The 21259-nt window shown below is 45.4% G+C and overlaps 1 long non-coding RNA gene across 2 annotated transcripts in view; it reads left to right on the forward strand.

Moving 5' to 3' along the window:
* Window positions 1–21259, forward strand: part of LOC139806094 (uncharacterized) — a 238339-nt gene that overhangs the window by 91466 nt on the left and 125614 nt on the right. For both annotated transcript variants that reach the window (XR_011730100.1, XR_011730101.1), the window contains one exon: window positions 6871–7023. This is a non-coding gene — a long non-coding RNA (uncharacterized lncRNA). The remainder of the gene's footprint in view (window positions 1–6870; window positions 7024–21259) is intronic.

Raw genomic sequence — 21259 nt, forward strand, 5'->3', positions numbered from 1 at the left:
GGGCTGCAGTGAAGAGCTTGGACCAGCTGAGCACCTCATCTTCCTGAATATGCTTTATTCACAACATGTTCTGTCTTAATCCTACTGATACTGCATCCATATCTAGGTAGATCAGGGCCAGAAGAATTAGAAAAAAAGTGGGGTCCAAGAAGAAAGAGTCTCCTCAATTCCCTTCTGTCAGAGCTCCCTGGCCCATCCTATGGAAAAGATTCCTTTCCTAAAATTAAGTGCCTAAGAATGGCCACACCAGATAAGACATTCTCTTCAAACACATGATCTGGTTTGGAGAGTGAGTTATGAGTTACTTGGACTTTCTTTTTCCCTTGCTTTTTGTCAGTGGGGTTCCAGGCTGTTGGCTTGTGCTGTGGTGGTGCCATTCCTGACCAGTCCCAGTTCTCTGCTGGCCAGCAGGAAACATGTTGCTCCATTTTTTAAAGGGAAGCTGGGAACCATCTCCCTGAGTTCCTGCCATTAGGTATGAGATAAGAAGAATAGATACAAACACATGTTTTTAATTTACACTCTCCTGAGCAGACTACATGAGAGTAACTCTTTGGGGCATCAGTATTCAGATCACATCTTCCTGCAAGCAGGTCTCTTGTTGCTGTAATTAGGCTTAGTTTACAAAATCCTTCACTAGCATTTTACAAACAGGCTGGTGATTTTCTAAGTGCCCAGTTACCTTGAAAATAAAATCATTAAAGTCTCTCATGTTAAAAGGCTGAGCAAGTCTAACTTCAAAATCTGAGATAAGAGTGGTTAGCCTCAGTCAGACCCAAAACCTAATCAGACAGATAGCTGTGATTTATTATCTGACAGATAATAAAGGATGTTTAAGAAGGAGTGCAGGAGAGAAGTCAATTTAGGATGACCCTTTCCCTGGTACATCCTCCCACCTCCAGGCACTCAGTGGTTTCAAGTCATTCTGGCTGCTGGAAGAGGTGGTGCAGCTGCAGCAGCACTGTGCTGAACCTGAACTGGTTCCTGCAGACAGGAGAGTTTAATGTGACATCCCCATTGATGCAGGTGCCCTGCTCTGTGCACAGAAATTACTGTCTCCCCTCACTAGTTGCAGTCTGAGAAGATATATAGGTACAAGTGTGGCTTGTAATTAGAAGTGACAACCCGTGGCTCTCCTTTCCACCTCCAAAACCTGCTACAACCCCTTCACCAAAAGCCACTGCAGCAGCAGAACTGTCCCTTTAATTAGAAGTGTATTAATAAATCCATCTTGTTCTCTAATCCCCACACACATAGTACAGTGATTCATTAGCACAGGAAGAGGCAATTTAGATTTCCTCAGATAATAGCAGCTGTCACTAATCAAATTAAAGCAGGAAGTGCAAATCTAAAGTTGGGCAAACTGGTCTGGCAGGGAAGAAGGTGACAGGCTGGTGTGAGAGACCTTCATCCCAGCTGAAAAGATGCTGGGGCTGCTGGCACAGGTAATTCCCAGGAACAGCAGCAGCTCCTCTCTCCTTTCCCAAAGAATCACCCCTGGTGAAGGATCAGACTGTGGTCCCACTGCAGTCCCCATGTCTAGAGCCTGGGAGTGCTCTTACTGGTCCTCACAACCTTACTGGGGCTTTGCAATGTGCAGAAGTAGCTGGAGCATCCAATATTTAGTGCAAAACCTCCCCAGTTAACACAGCAGCTTTGGGGTTTGAACCACAATGTGTGTTTCAGAAATGACCAGGTGTGTGCTCCTGTCCTCAGGGGAAGCCCTTCCAGGATGATACCAGAGAAAGAGGAAAAAAATTGCACTTAGCTTATTTTGAGTGAAGAATGCAGCATTGTTTATTTTGGGGTTTTCTTGGGTTTTTTTGTTTAATCCATTGCTGGTTCAGCTGGTACTTGTGCTAAGCAGCTTGAGCTGCTACTGATGTCAGTACTCATCAGACTGGAAGTGTTGAAACCCCCAGCAGACTGATGAGGAACAAATGCCTCACAGGAGCCCACACTGAAAGGAAATATTAAGATCCCCTCCCCCTTTTTGACAGCTGCCAACTCCAGGCAGCCATCATAGGCATTTGTAGTTACAGTGCCTTTTCAAATCTCTTTTCCTCTTCCTTCAGGAACATCCCATGGCAATCACAGTATAAATAATTTTTTTGTGTGCTGGCTTTGAATTCTCCTCCTTTCAGCTTCTCTGAAAGCTCCTCACTGGTGTGCTGTGGCAAGAACCAAAGGTCTCAGCATCCCTTCTCCCACCTACTCATGATGTTACCTGCAGTTATCTGCTCTTGTTTGCCCCCTTTGTTAAGCACTGTGGGGTTTTGTGTGTGAAGAGGCATTTTGTTGGTTGCTTTAGCTCCATGTGAAGGTTGGCAGACTCAGGGCCAAGGGCACCCATTGCAAGGGGAGGTGGGACAAGTTCCAGACCATGTGCAAGGCTCTCCCCTAGGGATGGATATTTTCAAGCTCACTGTAAAAAAACCCCATTTTCCAAATATCTTCCTGGTTCCCATTTTGATAGCACTGAGGAAGCCTCTCTTGCTTTGGTGGTGGTGTAGGCAATTAAACAGATGGGACAGCACAAAAAACATGGGGCAGCCCAAGCCCAGCCCTTGCTGGTGCTCATGCTGTGTGATTCCAGCCCAGCCACCCTCAGGCCACCTCCTCTCCCCAAAAGCACAGCAATTTTGTAGGTTTGCCTAACATCCAACCTTGGCTGTGTGTGGTGAGAGCAGATCAAAGGAGTTAAAGTACTCCCTTCACTGGCACTTCAGTCAGGGCTATGAGCAATTAAAATATGAATTAATGTTAGGAAGATGAAAATGCAGATTTTGAATAGGAGCTGCTGGAGTCACCTTGAACTCGTGCTTAGGGCTGTTTAGCCTCAGTGATTAAAGACATTTACACTCTATTAAAAAAACCTTGCAGTTCTCATGTAAAAAACACCTTGTCAGCTGGGTGTCCTGCATGCTTGCCACAAGCAGTAACCTTGCTATTGACTGCCTCATCTCTTCATTCAGAATAACTTAATAATGTCACCGTGAAGGCAAACAAACAGCCCCATTTTACGCACCCAGAAGAGGCAGTGAGAGCCAATTTCCTCCCACCATGGTTGTGACTTGTGAGGCCAGGGAAGACCACAGCAATTATCTTTGCCTTTGTTCTGGTGATTGTCTCAGGCTCAGATCCTCTTGTCAGACTGACTGCCTACTGCAGTTTGGGCTTTGGGAAGGAGGAACATCAACCCAGCTGTAGGAATGAGTGTCTGTGGGTCACTGCTGGACTTGGGAAACCCTCTGAGACCATCAGCCAGTGCTGGTGATGCCACCTCTGTGATGGCAGATGCTCCTTGGTGGGCCTGGAAATACAAGCCCACCAGCTGTGGCTCCACACCAGGGGAGGGGAGACACCATCCCCTCCTGCCCTGGCTCCTAGCATCCCTTAGGGTGAGCACAGACAAACCTTACACCTTTTTTCCCCATCTGTAATGAGGTCACAGTTGACCCTTACAGAGCACTGGAGGATGCTCAGAGGACAAATCCTTGTGGAAAACCCAGACAGAGGAGCTGGGGGCTTCTGCTGGCCTGCAAAGTGGGAACCTCTCTTGTGGCACTGCACAGGACATCAGGCAGGGCCAGTGGATTTTTGGGCTTTGCCTGATAGGTCAAGTAAGAATTGGTGAATTTATCTTGGCTTTATCTGGAGATTACCATTGATAAACCAAGAGCTGGCTCCATTTGCAGATGGAAAAGCAAAATGGACTATGTAGAAATCCCTGCTGCTTTTTCCCCCTGTGTTTCTGGGTCAGACTCCTAGGAGCAAATGGAGTTGAGTAATTCAGAGAAAGGAGAGGGGATAGTAGGAAAAGAGGATTGTGGTAGATGGTGTTTCTATGTCCTCAATCATAATAATCTGCCTTCAAAAAGGGAGCTACTGGGTCAGGTCCAGCCCTTGGGAACAGGGGAACAATTGATGGGTGCTCAACTGGACTCTGAAAAATTAAACATTCTCTAAATTCATGTAAACTGTATTCTCTTTATCTGCAATAAAATCAAGGCTGGCTGTGCCAGGTGGTCCTGTGGGCAGAGGGCTCATTGCTGCTGAGTGTCCTCATGTGGGTGCAAACATTTCTAGAGTGTTGGGAGCTCTCAGTTCTGGGCTGCCAACCTAAACTTCAGTCAGAAAGAAACATTCCCCCAGTGGCCATGGAGGTGTGGTTATTTCCCCCCTTTCCTAATAAACTCACTGCACCAATAATGTTCAAGGAGAGATAACTTCTGGAGAAATAATTGATGCCAATAAGCTGCATGGAAAAATGTTTAATTGCTTTCTCTCAACTCTATTGCTGATTATTGTTAACCATAGCACCCAGTAAAGCTTCAGTGCAGTTTCTACAAACATGTAAAGCTTCTTTTTACCCACACTCAGTGCTGAATTACTTCCTAAATAAACCTCTAGTCATCCCTTGAAAGGGCTGTGTTAAGTATATTATAATGGCACTCATAATAAACACATTTCCCTGAGCTAATGCTATAGAGTAAAATACATCAGGTTTCTGTGTTAACCACCCAGCCAAGAGAGGCCAAGGCAATTGAAACACAGCTCCTGTCATTTATACATGGGAGTGAGAGACACACTTTCTCATTAAAGGTACTTCAGGGCTATGTTTAAATAAAACACCTTCTGATGGCTTGTCCTTGAACTCTGTCCCCTTCCTCCAATTAAGCAGAACTCTCTGAAAGAGAAAGGGAGCTCAGAGCTCGCCCTGCAAACTGTAGGGCACTGCAAAAGCTCAGATTTAATCCTGCCATCAGGAGGGGTTGGAAAAGTTAAAATCAATTGTCTGTGGAAAATCAATTATGAAGCAGCCCCCTTCGCCTTTGTGGCGAATGGAACTGATTCAGCTGCAGAGTGCTCTTCTGCTCAGAAAGAGCTCTGTTTGAGGTCTGCAGCAGCAAATATTGGGAGAGAAATCCAATGACTTCCTACTTAATGATAAGCAAAGCACCCACCAGAGCTGTTTCAGACCAGAGTTCAGTGCTTCACCTGGTGACAGCAGTTCCTTTACTGTCATCTCTCTGGTGCTGACAGCTTCAGGTGTTGTAATAAATTCACTGATCCTCCTTCACCCTGTTATTTTTTTTGTAAAAACAGGAATTTGGTTGACAGTGCAAGTTACTAAAGCATACACAGGAGCCCAGCAAAATCCCAGCTAGCAGGGATTTCATTTGAGTCCTTATTTAAGAATTTTAAAGTGGTGTTGACATTCACAAATTGTCAGTGACATCAAGGTGGCCTTAAGGGGAAAACTCTTTAACTTAGGAACTGCAGAGTTAGACCTTAGATCTGGGTAAGAGTTAACACACCTCTGGGTATGAGCACAGGGCCTGTTACTAAAGAATATTGCAAAATACTGATGCTGTCAAAGGTTTCCACACAGCTTCATTCTAGCTTTACCTCTGTTAAGAGGTGTCAGATACAGGGTTCAGTGCAGGAAATTGCAGGGAGAAAAGGGAAAAGGAATAAGGAAACCTTTCCAGTTATATGATCCTTTTGGGTGTATCTTTCCAAATCTTTGGTACTGGAGTGATCAGACATGGGAAGAGGAGCAGAGAAATTGTGGGATCTCTTACCAGTGAGGTATTTAGGACAGATGAAGCCCGTGGCAATCTGATCTTGTAGGGAAAAGGAATAAGGAAACCTTTCCAGTTATATAATCCTTTTGGGTGTATCTTTCCAAATCTCTACTACTGGAGTGATCAGACATGGGAAGAGGAGCAGAGAAATTGTGGGATCTCTTACCAGTGAGGTATTTAGGACAGATGAAGCCCGTGGCAATCTGATCTTGTAGGGGCAGCTTTGAGCAGGAGGTTGTCCTGCAGACCTCCAAAGGTCCCTTATAACTGAAATTATTCAGTGATTCTGTTCCTGGCCTGGCCCCACATCCATCCTGCAGATACCCAGTGGTGAATGTATGACAAATAACTATCATTATAAGCATTTCCTGGAAGCTGGTGTGCATTTAACACTCTCCAGTGCCTGAAGATCATTCAGAGCAAATAAGAATCCTCAGCAAAACGAGTTAGTGTCAACAGTAAGTAATTTGGTTTTCCTATGCATCAGAGGTCTCCAAGGGAGCAGAGGCAATGCAGTACTTCAAATTATTAAATCACAGGTTTGAACTGCAAATTTTTTTTTTCTCTGAAAACTCAACGTTGACTCAGTGCCTGGCAATAGCTGAGTGTCTTGGCATTACAAATAAAAGATGGAAGTGTGAATTGCTGTGAAAAAACAGCTTCACTCTGAGCATCAGTTGCCTCAGCAGCTGCACTGAACTGTGCCTTGTCTTCAAGAAGAGATGAACCATGTAATCCCAACAATAGAAAGCAGATTGTGGGCTTTCCTTTCTTCTTTCCTCCATTATTTCTTTTTTTTTTCTTCTTTTTTTTTCTTTTTTTTCTCCTGGGGATATTTTTCAGAATATTGTGCTACTTGATATGACACAAGTGATCAATAAAGCAAAAATTACTGCACAGTCATTTTACTTTACTGAGTGCTTTTAAAGTCTTCATTTATTTGCTGTCCTTTAATTGACAGAGCTTGCATTAGGAGATATCAGGAGTTTCTACTGCTGGGGGTGGGCCATGGAATTTAGCATCCTGTGGTGACAGGGAAGAGGAATGGTCCCCATTCCATGGGAAACATGGTCTGCCCATAATGTTGTGCTCAGGCTGGTGCCCAAAGGGCCAAGGTGGGGAAAGCAACACTCTGTTTGTTGGGTAAATCATGGCCAGACCCTGCAAGCTGAGGTGCTGGTGAAACACAGCAGGGTGACTCTTCAGGATAAAAAAATTCAGAAGGGAAGGGTGGTTGTGAAGCTGAAGATCCTGATCGTGTTTCTTGTCATCATTACAGCTTTAACAGTGATGGAGAAAGAGGAAAGGCAGAAGAGGGAGAAACTCCACTTTGGAATGCTCAAGCAGCAGCAGTGATGAGAACTGGCTCTGGAAACACCTCCTGCAGAGAAACAAACCCTGGGACTGAAAACCAGAGCAGACAGCTTGTCAGGTAGGTGAACTGGTCAGGCAGCTGGAGGAGTGGAATAAGCAGCAATTAATAGTGAGTATTGCAATTTTTACTTTCCCAAAACTTCCATTTTATTGTTGTATAAATAGTCCTGAGATGATTTCAAAATAATTTTAAAATAATGCTGTCCTCGTGGTAAAACTGAGCTCAAGTGATTTGCTCTGAGATTCTTCAGGGCAGCACCACCAAAATCTCACAGAAGCTTCTCCCCTCCTGCCACCTTTGTAGAGCTGTAGAGCAAACATTGTAATTACAAGTTGGTACAAATTAAATTGATCACCCACTGGTCTGTTTTTAATTACAGTCAGGAAAGCTTGGGTAATCTTTTAACATGTCCAGGAAACTGGAGGAGTGTATAAATGCACCCATGCATTTTATTGATTCCAAGACACATTCTGGGATCTGAGGTTCCTTTTCACACATAGAATACCAATGTTTCTGAATTTCTTGTCCTCTGGGTACAGATAGGAATATTTAACAGTTGATAAACATTATCTTACTGACTTTAGAGAAACAATTATTTTAGATTAGTGTGGGACAAGGTTTTAGAATTGTCTGTTTCATAACCAGGGCTCTAAGTCACCACTATGAAAGCATTTCTGAGACAACAAGGGATAAAATCCATCCCTTCACCACAGAACACAGTCTGAATTTGAACCTCAGCACAGGAATAAATGTCATTTAGTGGCTTTGGTGGCATTTGTAATACATGTGGCATTTTCTGTCATAGTTACTGGAAAATACCAAGGTACTTCTGAAATCCTGGCATAGTATTGATTGGGAAATGCTGGAGGAGACCTGAGTTTAAATGCAAGTGGTGTGTATCAAAGGAGTTGCTGGTGGTTATAGTGTATCCTGGTGGTGTGGAAGGGGCTCCCATGCCTCTGAACTCCAAACAGGGTTTGAGAACAGAGACAGAGCCAAAGAATTAAATGCAAGAGTTCCCATTAAGTCATGCTTTAACCCAGCCCCAGTCTGGGCTTGATTCTGACCTCTCTCCAGAGGATGCTGTGAGTCAGGCAAGGTTGGGTCAGACTGGCATGGGGGTCCATGAGATCCCAGCTACCAGAAGTGTCAAGTCATGTCCAGCTTGAAGTTCCTCAGAGTCATGCTTTCTGTTGTCATGCCCCAAAACACTTTACTGAGACATTTAAGTACCTAAATATGGATTTAGGTGTCTATCTTTTAAGCACCTAAGATGAAAAATCAGGCTGCAGGTTTGCTCTCCTGTGACTGGTGTTTTCTCTTTGCTCTGATAAGTGAAACCACCTCTCTGTGGTCCCTGAAGGAGAAGCATCTGCTCTGTCTCTGAAGCCCAGTTGAGGTAGGGCCTGGCCAGCAGCACAGAGCTCAGGGTCTTGTGGGGTTAAACCATGTACCAAGGGGTAAGAAATAGGAAATTCAGGCTGGCATTTACTTGTCTTCCTTGAAACCAAACCACCCCTAACTCTCAGGGTTGAGGAGAGACTGCTGATGTCTTTATGCTGTGATAGCATAAAGAAGGCTGGGAGAAAACAGTTCTTAGAGGGAAAGCAACATTCTGGTGGTGGCCCCTGCTTTTGCAGAACCTTTTTGCAGTGTTCAGAGCCCATGATCAAGGCCTCTGCTCCACAATCCCTGCACTGTGCCTCCTCTTGCTGGCACTGTAAGGCCACTCACAGCATCAGTGTCACTTTCTGAATATAAAGTGACACTCCCTGAGCCACTGCTTCTGCTCTCTCCCATTTAAGCTTCTGGGCAAAGCCTGACATGATCTCCCTGGGGTCTCCTTTGTGTCCTGAACTTCTCAGCAGAGGATTTCTTTTCTTTCTGTGTAATATCTACTTGGAGGAAGTGTTTTCTACTTGTCACCTTCTTGTGCCTTCTTGTAAGCACACTTCCCACTCTGCTGTGCCATATTGCCCCTACCAGATTGGCTTGCTTCTTCCCTCTTAATAATGGAAAAGTAAGAGCCACAGCACAGGGATGTTTGTATGGAGCTGATTTATTATCCAAGACTGGAATAACAAGTGTTTGTGTGGGATGAGCCCATGGTGAGGAGCACGAGGGACAGGCACTCACTGTCCTTTAAGCAACTTAGGCCTAATCTGCTCCTGTTAATTCTTCATTTTCCTCAGCTCCACAGTAGCTCATGGCAGTGGTGTGGTTTGGGGAGGTCAGGGCTGGCTTAAAAATGGTAAATGCTTTAATAAACCAATGTGTACAGCCAGTGTTGAAGTGCAACCAGGAAGAATCCCAGAATGTTTTAGGTTGGAAGAGACCTCCAAGCTCATCCAGTCCAACCTTTGACCAACACCATAAACTAAGTACTAAACCATGTTCTTAAGGACCAGCTCCAAATGCCTTTTAAATGCCTCCAGGGATGGTGACTCCAGCCCTGTCCTGGGCCATCCCAATGCCTGACAACCCTCTCAGTGAAAAAATATTCCCTAACATCAGCCTGAACCTCTCCTGGCACAGCTTCCATCCATTCCCTCTGCTCCTATCACAGTTCATTAAGGAGCAGAGGCTGTTTCCCTCCTCACTCCAACCTCCCTTGAGGCAGTTGCACAGAGCCATCAGATCTCACCTCCTCTTCTCCAAACCAAGGAAACACCCCCAGCTCCTCAGCTCCTCACAGGATTTGTGCTCCAGGCCCTTCCTGAGCTCTGCTGCCCTTCCCTGGACACCTCCATCACTTCTCTGTCCCTCCTGTAGTGAGATGCCCAGAACTAAACACAGGAGGACTCAAGATGCAGCCTCCCCAGAGCTGAGTACAGAGGGATGGTCACCTCCCTGCTCCTGCTGGCCACTGGGTTCCCAACACAAGCCAGGAGGCCACTGGCCACCTGAGCACACTGCTGGCTCCTATTACATCAAAAATCAACCAATACCCCTGGTCCCTTTCCAAGAGACAGGCAGATGGCTGGGCTGGGACAAAAGGGCTGCTCCGTAGTCGGGGAGGAAGTTCTGTTCCATCTGCAAGCCACAAGTCCCTGGTGCTCAGGTATCTCCTCTTCCCTGCTGGAATTGTCTGCGTGGTGGGGTGGAGGAGCACAGGAGCTGCGTGTGGTGCTCACACAACCTCAGTGATTTCTGCAGCAATCATTGCAGGAGTCAGCTAATGGCAGGGTACAGGGGCCTCCTGCTGCCTTTCCATTACCTTGTAATTTTCAGCTTGTTCACTGTTGCAAGCAAGCCCCTCTGTCTTGTAATTCCTCCAGCATTCCTGCCTCATCCTCTCTAGGCTTGAAGTACATAAGATGCTTTCTGCTGGGGGATTTATTGAGATAAGTTATTGAAGTCAAGCAGTGAGGCAAGCATCCAATATTATGCTATTCATCTCTGAATTTATGTTCCCAGTTTCTTTTGAAGGTCTAATGTAATCACAAACAATTTGTTTTGTATATGTTTAAAAATTCATAATTTTCTTGTACAATGGAAAAAAACAGCACTTGTAGCTCATTAGTGATGGGATTCACAAAACATCTGGCTTTTCCTTTTGATGTAATTTCTGTGTGACTAAAATTCTGCCTTCATTTTGAGTGGTTCAAATGAGGAGGTACAATCACTCCTCCAGAAACCCATTGAATGTGCCCATGAGTCAGCCTGTGTAATCTTCCAAGTGTCTTTAAGAGAATTATGATTTTTTTTTTTCCTCTGGCCTACTCTAACAGCTTCCTGGGGTGTGGAAGAACCTCCTTCTGCTGACCCTCTCATGGGGATGATCTCTGCTTCTTGGCTTGCTCTCTGCTTTGCTGTTAAACCCCCAGGAGCTCCCTGTGCTCAGTGCTCTGCAAGCACTTTGGGTGCCTGTTACTGGGCTCCCAGCTTACAGCAAGTGGAAGGAAGGCAGCAGGATTGCTCCTGCCCTACAGCTGTTGATGTTAGCAGAGCTGTTAAAGGCCTAATTTACAAGTGTGTCAGGTACATAAAAACCCCACTGAGCAGCAACTCAGTTCAGGGGAGCTTTAGTGCTTTTGGAATTAACCAGACCCCAAGCAGTGTGACCAATCTCACTTGGGATGTCTGTGGTTGAGCTGGGAATTAACCAGTCCTTCTTCTTCCCATTCCTTAACCACAAGCCAACCACTTACTTTTGAGAAACTGACATTTGACTGTAAGCTGAATAAAATGACCCCAGGAGCCACAGCAGATGAAGAGTCAAGTGCTGATCACAAACAACACCACAAGTGTGAAGCATGGGCAAGGTCTTTAGGGCTCACTCCAAAGCACACTGGATTCAGAACAAGCCTCTTCTAAATGTCAAGTCAGAAACTTACTGCTGCTGTGTCAGATGTTAGAGCAGTTGCTGCTGTTTACTGCTAACATTATGGAGGTTTTCTTCCAGGGCAACAAATCAACACTGTCCAGGTTGACAGGGAGGAAAATGTGACCAGACAGCAAAATTACCAAATTTGCAGAAATGGTGAAACATCCTGGCTCTGCAAAATCATACATTAAGCAGGGTGTACTTTCCTAGGCACTGGCTTAATATTCTCATGCCATTCTGCTGCTCCTGAGAAAAAAAGGTGAGAAAGAAGCCCTAAGCTCAAGAAAGCCACATGTAACACTTCAGAGGAGGGCTGTTTGCCTAAGAGTCTCAGCAGCAGCTGATAGCCCCTGATTCCACCTCCAGCTGTGTCAGGGCTGTGCATTTATGGAGCTTAATCCACTTCCAGCCTAGTGGAAACTTCAGAAATTCAATTAAGATCTGCACCTGCCTGGGATGGCTTAAGCTACAACTGAACTCTTTCCATGAAGGCTTCTCTTTGCAAATAGATGTTCAAAACATTGTGGGGGCTGCCCTGACACTGGGAGATGACTCTTCCTGAGATGAACTTCATCCTGCATCCATGTTGCTTTGATTTCCATTGCAGCTCATGTGTCCAGGGCTGTGGCTGTGGTTGTGCCTCAGCAGGTGCCTTACACTGGTGCTGGGATAGTATCTCTGCCTCCAAAACTGGATAAACATACCCATAACTCTGAATACTGACTGTCCTCCTCTCTATATATATCCTTTTAGCCTGGCAGCTTGCAGTTGATATTCCTGGGGGAAAAACTGATTTCCAGGGTGCATCCACTGGTTACAGTATCCTGAGAACAAGTTTCACTGGCACAGCCCATCACTTGCTCAGTCTCCAGCTGTACTCCAAAAAATCCTGTTTGATCTTCCTCATTGTGATCAAGACAGAAAAAATGCCTTTCCAGAGGGCTCTGTCTCTGCTATGGAGCAAAGGGATTTACAGGCAGTAAAAAGCCCAGCTGGAATCAAGCTGAGCATGGGCTGGCAGCAGGGGCTGGCACAGGAGTCAAGTGCCAGGACCCTGGAGTCATTCAGGTCAAGTACAGTGTGGACACAGTTAATGAGATTTGGTTTTCTGGCTCCTCTGGTCACTTTTTAATGGCTCTTTTGAAATATTCCAGCTGGCCAATGGGTGTTTGTCACCATCTCCAGTTTGAGCTGGCTGCCTGTCCATACTCTGCAGTACCTGGAGGTAAAGACCCAAGGGGTTGTGTTAGAAATAATTGCAGTAGAGCAGCCAGGGCAGTTTCTTCCATCTGCCCACAGCTTCTTCCTTAAGCCTTGGGAGAAATCTGGTTCATCTGACCATGCAGCAAGGCTGGGAAGAGCCCCAGAGCTGAGCTGACTTCAGTCCAGCCAGGGTTGTGGGCAGAGCTGAGGGTGGGTGTCCTCATCCTCAGCATTTGGGAGGTTATGTTTTGCTGTATTTAGATGTAGTTGAAATGCTGGCTGCTTGGAATGCTGGCCAACAACTTCATGTGTGAACTTAGACCATATTTTAGGAGATGAGTTTATTCTCTTGTCATTAAAGATACCTGAAGGATGGTACTTACTCTACTTAAAAGATTTCTGTATGCATAGTATACTCCTGCACTCTAATCTTTTATAGTTTTTTCTTTCTTTGCTCTTAGCCACCAACTACCTGTGCACTCAGACAAAATTTTTCAAAATTAACCTTAAATATCTCTTTAACCTTGTGTTATCCAGCAATGGGTCCAGCCAGTTAAAACTCTCAGAGGCATTTGTGAGGCCAAAACAAAATTCTTCCAACAGTGGAACCTGCAGACACTCACCAAAAGCTGCCTTGCACCATAATGTCACATTTTTAGACACCACAATTACAGGTGGATTCAATGGCATAAAACTAACCCATAGTTAATATTTGTGCATAAAAGATTTTCAGGAGACATCATAATGGGTTCACCAAGAAAAATTAACTTTAGCTGTCATTAAAAATGCAGCCTATAGTGACAATTTAAAAACACCTGCTTTTAAAAAGGCAGCCTTCTGTGTTTTGGTCTACAATTTTTCTTTTTGTAATTTCTTTTTGATGAGACATGATATTGTGGACTCTTTTATTACTTAGGAAACCTTCTGAAGTAGTGTCTGCCTGCCTGTCCCTTGAATTTGTACTCTGGGGAATATCCTAAGGTTCAGGAATGCAAAAGTTGTCCTATTAAAATAGGACTTTGAGAACAGGAAAAGTGTGTGTACCAGCTTTAATCCTGATGTAAACAGATGTCCCAGTTCCACTGAGGGCAAGAGTTGCTTCACTTTTATTTATTCAGAGTTTTCTTTAGTATTTTCTCCCATAGATTTAGGGGTATTATTTCAATAATATGATATGACATCTGATCTGAAAGTTCATCTAGTTATTCCTGCCTTCTGTTATGCATATTTTGGGATTCTCTGAATGCACTGCAGTTTTAGTAACAAAAATCTCATGTTTTAAACAAGACTAGAGCTTGGAAAACTTCTGCTACCATTTCAAGGGCTGATATAATTTAGAAAATCCTTGTTTGTGACTTGACTCAGAGAGGGTCATGTGCACTCCTAAGTCCTTGGATTTGATTTTGTAGCCAGTGTGTCCTTCAGCCTCTTTGCATTCCTCACATGGAGCCTTAGCCAGTCTTTGGTGCAAAAATCTGTGGAGATGGAGATACCCAACCCCCTTTCCCAAGTAAGTTTGGGGCTCATCATGAGGCCTCAGCACTCCACTGCTTCATCTGGAAGCAGCAGAATGCACTTGCTTGAAATGTCTGCCCCAGGTGCAGGCACAGGACAAGTCAGACACACATGGAAAGTCATTTCCACCTTCTCCTGGAACAGGAGTGGAGAGAGATTTCCATGCAGCAGGTGGTGAGGATGTTGCCTTGTGTACCAAGTGACAGCTAACTGGGGCATCTGAAAACCCTAAAAGGCAGAAAAATAAGGAAGCTATTTGCACACTGCATGTGTCTGGTGTACTGCAGATACCTCTGTTTAATATCAAGGTCTTAATTCATTTTCTCCAGCAAATAATAAACATTTGTCCACCCTCTGGTAAGCACAGACTCCCAGGTAAGCACAGACTCACACGTGGAGGTGCACGGACTCCCCAAGTTCTGTGCAGTGCATAACAAACACATCTGTGGCTTGTTGGCCCCAAATGGTGTCTGTGGGGTCAGGCTGCATCATCCCCACAGTCTCTTCTGGCCCTCAGACCTATCAGTCCCTGTGCACCCTCTGCATGGAAGCCAGGCTGTCCCTTGGCACAGCTCTTGGTGCAGAAAGGGGTGGCCAGGGCTGGCTTTGGAGTTGGATTAGGAGGAGTTCCCAGCCAGCTTCCTGCAGCCCCAGCTCAGCAGTCAGTGCAAGGGTGTCAGGGTTTAACACTGGCCTGGCAATGAAACCAAGTAACAGCTGCTCTCTATTGATCTCTCTCCTCCCTGATAAAGAAAGAGGAGAGAATAAGGGAGAGAGACTGATGGCTTGGAAACTAAACTACACAATTTTAATGGAACAGGAATGATAAATAGGAAAAATTACTAAATATATACAAATATACAGGAAAATAGATCCCACATTCCTTCCTCCCTCTTCCCCCAATAACTCTCACGTCACCACTGAGGCTGCAGGGCAGCCCTGGGAAAGTCCAGGCTGGAATCCTGGGGTCAGCAGCAGTTGGGAGCTGGAGGCAGGAACACAGGGATTCAGGCTGGGATGGATCAGGAGCACAGGCAGAGGAAGGGATGGAATCCTCCCAGGATGCCAAAGGAAACAGGGAACGGGTGAAGAAAGGGAAGCAGGAAAGGCAGGAAGGGCAGGAGGCTGGCGTGACCCTTGTGATCCCTCAAATTTCTCCTGAGTATGAGGTGTATGGGATGGAATCCTCTGTTTGGTCAGTTCTGGCATCTGTCTTGTCCCTTCCTCCCCAAAGGAGGCTGCAGGTGGGACCTCTTTATCCCTCTGGAGGGTAAAATGTTCCTCAGAGCTGAGCAGTGTCCTTGGCTCTGCACACCAGGCTCTGGCTGGAACTATAAACATGGAGTTATCAGTCCTAGAAGCAGACACTGACTGAGAAACTTGCTGTTAATTTCAGCAAGTGGAGCTGCTTACAAGAGACTGAGCTGAAAGCAAAAGTACAAGACAGAAAATCCCCTTTATCCTGGCCCAAACCAGGACAAAGGGGGAGCAAGGGGACATTGTGCTGGGTGGCTCACAGATCAGGAACAGGGAGGGTTTGGACCTGTTCTTCCTTCTCTCAAGGACAATTGCACAGGAGAGATTTTCTGTTCTGTTTTCATAGAGCTCAGGCAGTTTGTAGCATCAGCTCTTTGTCCTTTAACGAACTTGCTTCATCTCCCCACCTTTGCTTCTGGTTCTGTCTGGGGGTTATCCAAGGACATAGTTTAAGGGATCAGTATTTGTAAAGGGAGACAGATTGCCTGAGGTGTTACTGAATCTGTGTCAAATGTTTAACATGAGGATTTTCACTCATTCATTTATTTATCCACTTACTTTTTGCACCTTCTTGTAAACACATGGCCAGAATCACTTGGAGGCACACTGCTGTTTGAAGCACTGTGCTGGTAAAACATGACAGCTCTTGTCTGTCCCCAGTGCTTTCAGAGCTTCAGATGGAAGAAGATGGAGAATTAAGAAGTGATCTCATTATCCTCTATTGTGCACTAACAAAACCCTGGCACCGACACAGCGACTACAGATGGACGTGAAAATAATTGCTTGGTGCAAGTCAGATTTGGATTTTTTCCTCTCCCTTTATTATCTGGATGCTGAGGGGAATATTAGTGAAGTATGGCATGGGAAAGTAGGTCAACATCAAACCTGGAATGGAAGGGTGTGTGGCTGAAAAGTACAAGACTGACCTGCTTGTAGATGGGCAATTGAAAGATGTACTGAAATTACAGCCTGAATGATCCAACATCTTTCCCTCTGCTTGTGCTTTTGAAGAGCTTGGCAGTGCAGCCCTTGTGTAGGCATCTGTCCTTTAGAAAGGAAAAAAAAAAAAAAAAAGGAAACTCTGTATTGATTTCGACAGAAAAGTCAAATGTTTCTGTTGCTGCAACTGTGACAATAAATTAAAAAATATTTCAGGAGCTTCTGGCTCTCAACATGACAGGCCAAAGGGAGATGCTTCCTGGAGGAGAACCTCCCCTGGGGGTGTCAGGGAGCAGTGGGAGAGGATTAATGACTGCACTGCTGAACCATGCACAATGCCCAACATTAGGAGGGCTTTGCTGTAATGAACCTTCAGCCCTCACTGCCTTGCAGCCTCTGAATAGCAGCTGCCAGCCCTGTGGAGGAGCTGGGCACAATAGCAAAAGGGTCAGACCAAAAAAGTGGAGCTGGAGTTAAAAAGTACTGGAGAGCTAAGGGGAAAAGAAGTGTGCAGGAGAGAAAGTTGGGGTTTTGCCCTTTGCTGGCAGCTGATTGCTGCATTCCCTGTTGGGAAAAGCATCCTCCTGGGAGATGAGGTTTGCATGCAGGGATTTCTGCAGCCTGCCTTTAACAAGGAAGTGCTGTTGCTATTCCATCTTGCTTTTTGTCTCATCTGGGGCTCTGGGCTTCATCACACAAGGTGCTACACCCACACAGCCCAAGCACACTCTTCCTGCTTCAAGGTATTTACAGGTTCAGTGTGAGAAAGGCAAAACTTCTGTAAAGAAAAGGAAGGGAGGAGGAAGAAATGAAGTGGTATTGTACCCTCTGTCCTCAATGCCAAGAGCTCTGGGAAGGCTACACTTAAAACACATCAAACTCAACACTTTCCTTCAACTCCACTGTTCCACAGTGACAATGGATTTAAAAAGGAGAAAAGTGTCATTTCTTCTCACAGGTGATGTAAGGAGTGTTGACTCAGTTCACTCTGCAATTTGGAACAGTGGTGGGCTGATTTAGCTCTGGGGAACAAATAAATACCAGTGAGCAGGTGAGGGAAGTTTTGAACTGAGCAATTATAAACCACTTAAATCTAAGTCAGGAAACTGGAGAGGAATTTTCCCATGGCAAACCTGATAAATGATCTGATGCTCAGACAGAGCCATAGTCTTTGAGATCCAGAGCCTCTTTCTTTACAGGTGCATTGATGTGCAAACCTCCAGGGAGATTAGGATTTTCTAAACAACAAGAATGAAAACTGAAAGGAGACATGGCTGTTCCATGTGCTGATCACATATTGTTTAACTTCTTTTAGCAATTGTCACAAACAGCTCCAGCACCATGGTGAGGAGGTTGCCTAACTTATAAAAACCTGTAGAAAATGTTGCACACAGACTTCTTGAGAGAGAGAAGTGAAGCCTGGGCAGCCTTTGGTTTCATGGCTTGGTGCAATCAGGAAACACCAATTTTCCTGACTTGAAATGCAACGACTTTCAGTGCTCTGATATTGAAGGGAATAACCTTTAACACAACACGACTGCTGCAGGGCCCTGATAACATATCTGGCTGCAGAATCTCCAGGGGGTTTAGGTTCAGACACATTCTGCTTTGCAGGAGTCACAGTTTGGTCTGCTTTTTAAATACCTGTGTGCTTTTCCTCTTGAGCAGACACTGCTCCTGAGCCAGAACCCTTTTGTGACCCTGTGTCACCTTAGCTCCTTGTCCCATGGGATGGCAGTGCCACCATATGTCTGGAAAGGGTTGGCATATCCTGTGGGTTTGGCTCCAGATGTCTTGTAGTGGAGGCAGTGGAGGTTACCAGAGTCTTGTTCAAGGGTTACTTTAGTGCCAGTGCTCTTTCTTTCCATGGATAATTGATGCAGGAACAAGAACTAATGTGAAATGGAGTGATATAAACCTGGGACAGCTTCCTGGATAGCAGCAGTGATGCTTCAGCTTTTTCTCTTACACAGCTGAGATCAGGATACAACTTGTTTTCTGCTCCAGAGAAGAGGAGTGTGATCAGGTGAAGAGTGGATTGTGTTGGTTTGCTTTGCATTTGCTGAGGTTGAGTGGGTTTTCCTCCCAGCTGTTCCTAACAAAGGCAGCTCCAGACACTTCCATTGCATGGCATGCTGGGATTTGATTTTCTGGCCTTGACATGGTTTTCATTCAACACACAGATTTCCATAAACTGCCTAATGGTTTATGCTGTGATAATACAAAAGTCAATAACATGTCAGGGGGAGAAAAGGAGAGATCAGTGTAGAATGAGAATGCCAACCAGGAATCTCATGACCTAGAGAGACAAGGCTGGCAGAAAGTCTGTGAACACCAACAAAAGAGTTCCTCAGTGCTGGCACAGAGCAGAAACCCAGCCAGCACAGCAGAAAGGTGCTACCTGCAAGGTGAGAGGGGGCTGCATCCCACCCCAAGGAAAGTGAGACAGGGAACCACTTAGAAAAGGAAAGGAAGAGGTTTTTATCTGAATAACAAGGCAGAAAGCTTCAGCTTATTTATCTGCTTTTGAATTTTAATGATCAGTTCAAGTGATAATTACAGAATTTCTATATTTATATAAAACCAGCACATAAAATAGCACAATTTGATATTTATGAAGTGCCAGTTTTCCATAAATACAGAGATTTGTTAATGAGCGCTGGGAACTATTCATTAAAATTCAGAAGTAGATAAATAATGAATAGGAATTGCTGTTTATTCATTAAAATTCCAAAAAAAATCCCACCCCGAAAAATACCTCCTCACTTATTGTTGATGAATCCAGCCTGTTTCATAAATGATTTGTTTTAATTAATGCCATTTGACATTACCAGTACCAGCCTAGGAGAGAGCCATTCACATATTGCAGGCTGGAAGTTGGGCTGCACAAAGCTATCCAGGGCTCCAGGTTTAAACAAACTCAGTATGAACACCCCTGGCTGCCAGGGCTGTAGGAACCTCCCCACTGGGGTGGGAAGGCTCAGCCAGTCAATGCCTGCATGTTGCTGGGTCCTTTCTAGACCTGCTGCCTCTCCACAGGGTTTCTGCATGGCTTCTTCAGGAGGATTTATCTTCCTCCAAAGGACATCTTTGCTGATGACATTTTTCAATTTGAAAGTGTAGATTTCAAAGGAAAGGCAAGAGTTTGGGTTTGGTACAGGTCACAGGTTTTATGTCAAGCTATCTGCAAACTCAGAGATAAATATTGATTATATTCAGGTCTTAGTTTTCAAGCTTCACTTCTATACTTTAGTTCCAAGAGTTGGTCTTTTCAGGAGATGAGAGCTTGGCCCAGCTTGGAGGTCCTGGGCATGGCATTGCCCTTCTGCCCTGCCATTTGAAGGGTGGGGAATGTCTCTGCTGTGCTTCTGTTGATGTGGAGTTGGGCAAGGACACTGCACTGGGCTCCAGGTGTTCAGCACCTTTCTGGCATGAGCCCTTGTCAGGGTTTAACCCTGGCCTGGCAATTAAACCAAGTGACAGCTGCTCTCTGTTGATCTCTCTCTCCTCCCTGATGAAGAAAGAGGAGAGAATAAGGGAGAGAGACTGATGGCTTGGAAACTAAACTACACAACTTTAATGGAACAGGAATGATAAATAGGAAAAATTACTAAATCTATACAAATATACAGGAAAATTGATACCACATTCCTTCCCTCCTTTTCCCCCAGTAACTCTCACATCACCACTGAGGCTGCAGGGCAGCCCTGGGAAAGTCCAGGCTGGAATCCTGGGGTCAGCAGCAGTTGGGAGCTGGAGGCAGGAACACAGGGATTCAGGCTGGGATGGATCAGGAGCACAGGCAGAGGAAGGGATGGAATCCTCCCAGGATGCTGAAGGAAACAGGGAATGGGTGAAGAAAGGGAAGCAGGAAAGGCAGGAAGGGCAGGAGGCTGGCGTGACCCTTGTGATCCCTCAAATTTCTCCTGAGTATGAGGTGTATGGGATGGAATCCTCTGTTTGGTCAGTTCTGGCATCTGTCTTGTCCCTTCCTCCCCAAAGGAGGCTGCAGGTGGGACCTCTTTATCCCTTCTGGAGGGTAAAATGTTCCTCAGAGCTGAGCAGTGTCCTTGGCTCTGCACACCAGGCTCTGGCTGGAACTATAAACATGGAGTTATCAGTCCTAGAAGCAGACACTGACTGAGAAACTTGCTGTTAATTTCAGCAAGTGGAGCTGCTTACAAGAGACTGAGCTGAAAGCAAAAGTACAAGACAGAAAATCCCCTTTATCCTGGCCCAAACCAGGCCAGCCCTGGCTCCTTCAGGGTGTCAGAGGCATGGCTGTTGGAACAATGTTGGTAAGAAAACAGAGGTGTGAAACATCCCTCCACACCACATGGATGTACCTCTAGGGCAGTAACTTCGCAGTGAGGTCAATTTAGGTTTTGTGTAAGTGCTGCATTTGGAATGGTTTTGCTGTGCCTGGGAACCAGGGGATTACATAGCTGACCATGGGCTGAGCTTTCAGACCACTGAAAAATCTGGAGCAACATCATCTTGTGAGCTGGGGCACAGGCTGGCAGGAAGCAAACTTTCAGACAAAGCCCTTTGGGTTCTAGCATTGCCCTTTCCTTCCTCCCTGCCTGTCACCACCTCTTTTATTCCCTTTCATTGCTTTGTTCCATACCTACTTTTGCTCTCACACTCTTTGAGGTGTTCCCCATGCCATGGCAGCTGCCCTCAGTGCTGATGAACATCTCTGGAAGCCTGGGGAGTGTTTGGTTGGGTTGGGAGAGCTCATCTGCTTCACCATGGCTGGTGCAGGAGCATGGGGTGGGAGCCAAGGGGCTTTCTCCCTCCAGGGACTTGGCCATCTCTTTTTTGCCTCTTGCTGTAGAACAGAAGGGGAAAAGTAATTTTGTCTGTTGTGTAACTGGCAAGAACACCAGGTAAAGGGTTGTCAGGGAGAGCATGGAATGGGAAATGAGGATTCAGGGGCCCCTTTAAAAGAGCTCTCATCTCTTTTGGAAACCAAGACAGACAAAATGGAGCTTACTGTATTAAAAAGGGTCTTAGCAGTGTTTGGGTTGTAAAAGGTCCCTTCTCCACCTT

The sequence above is a fragment of the Heliangelus exortis genome, chromosome 21 (assembly GCF_036169615.1).
Source record: "Heliangelus exortis chromosome 21, bHelExo1.hap1, whole genome shotgun sequence".
Classification (NCBI taxonomy): domain Eukaryota; kingdom Metazoa; phylum Chordata; class Aves; order Apodiformes; family Trochilidae; genus Heliangelus; species Heliangelus exortis.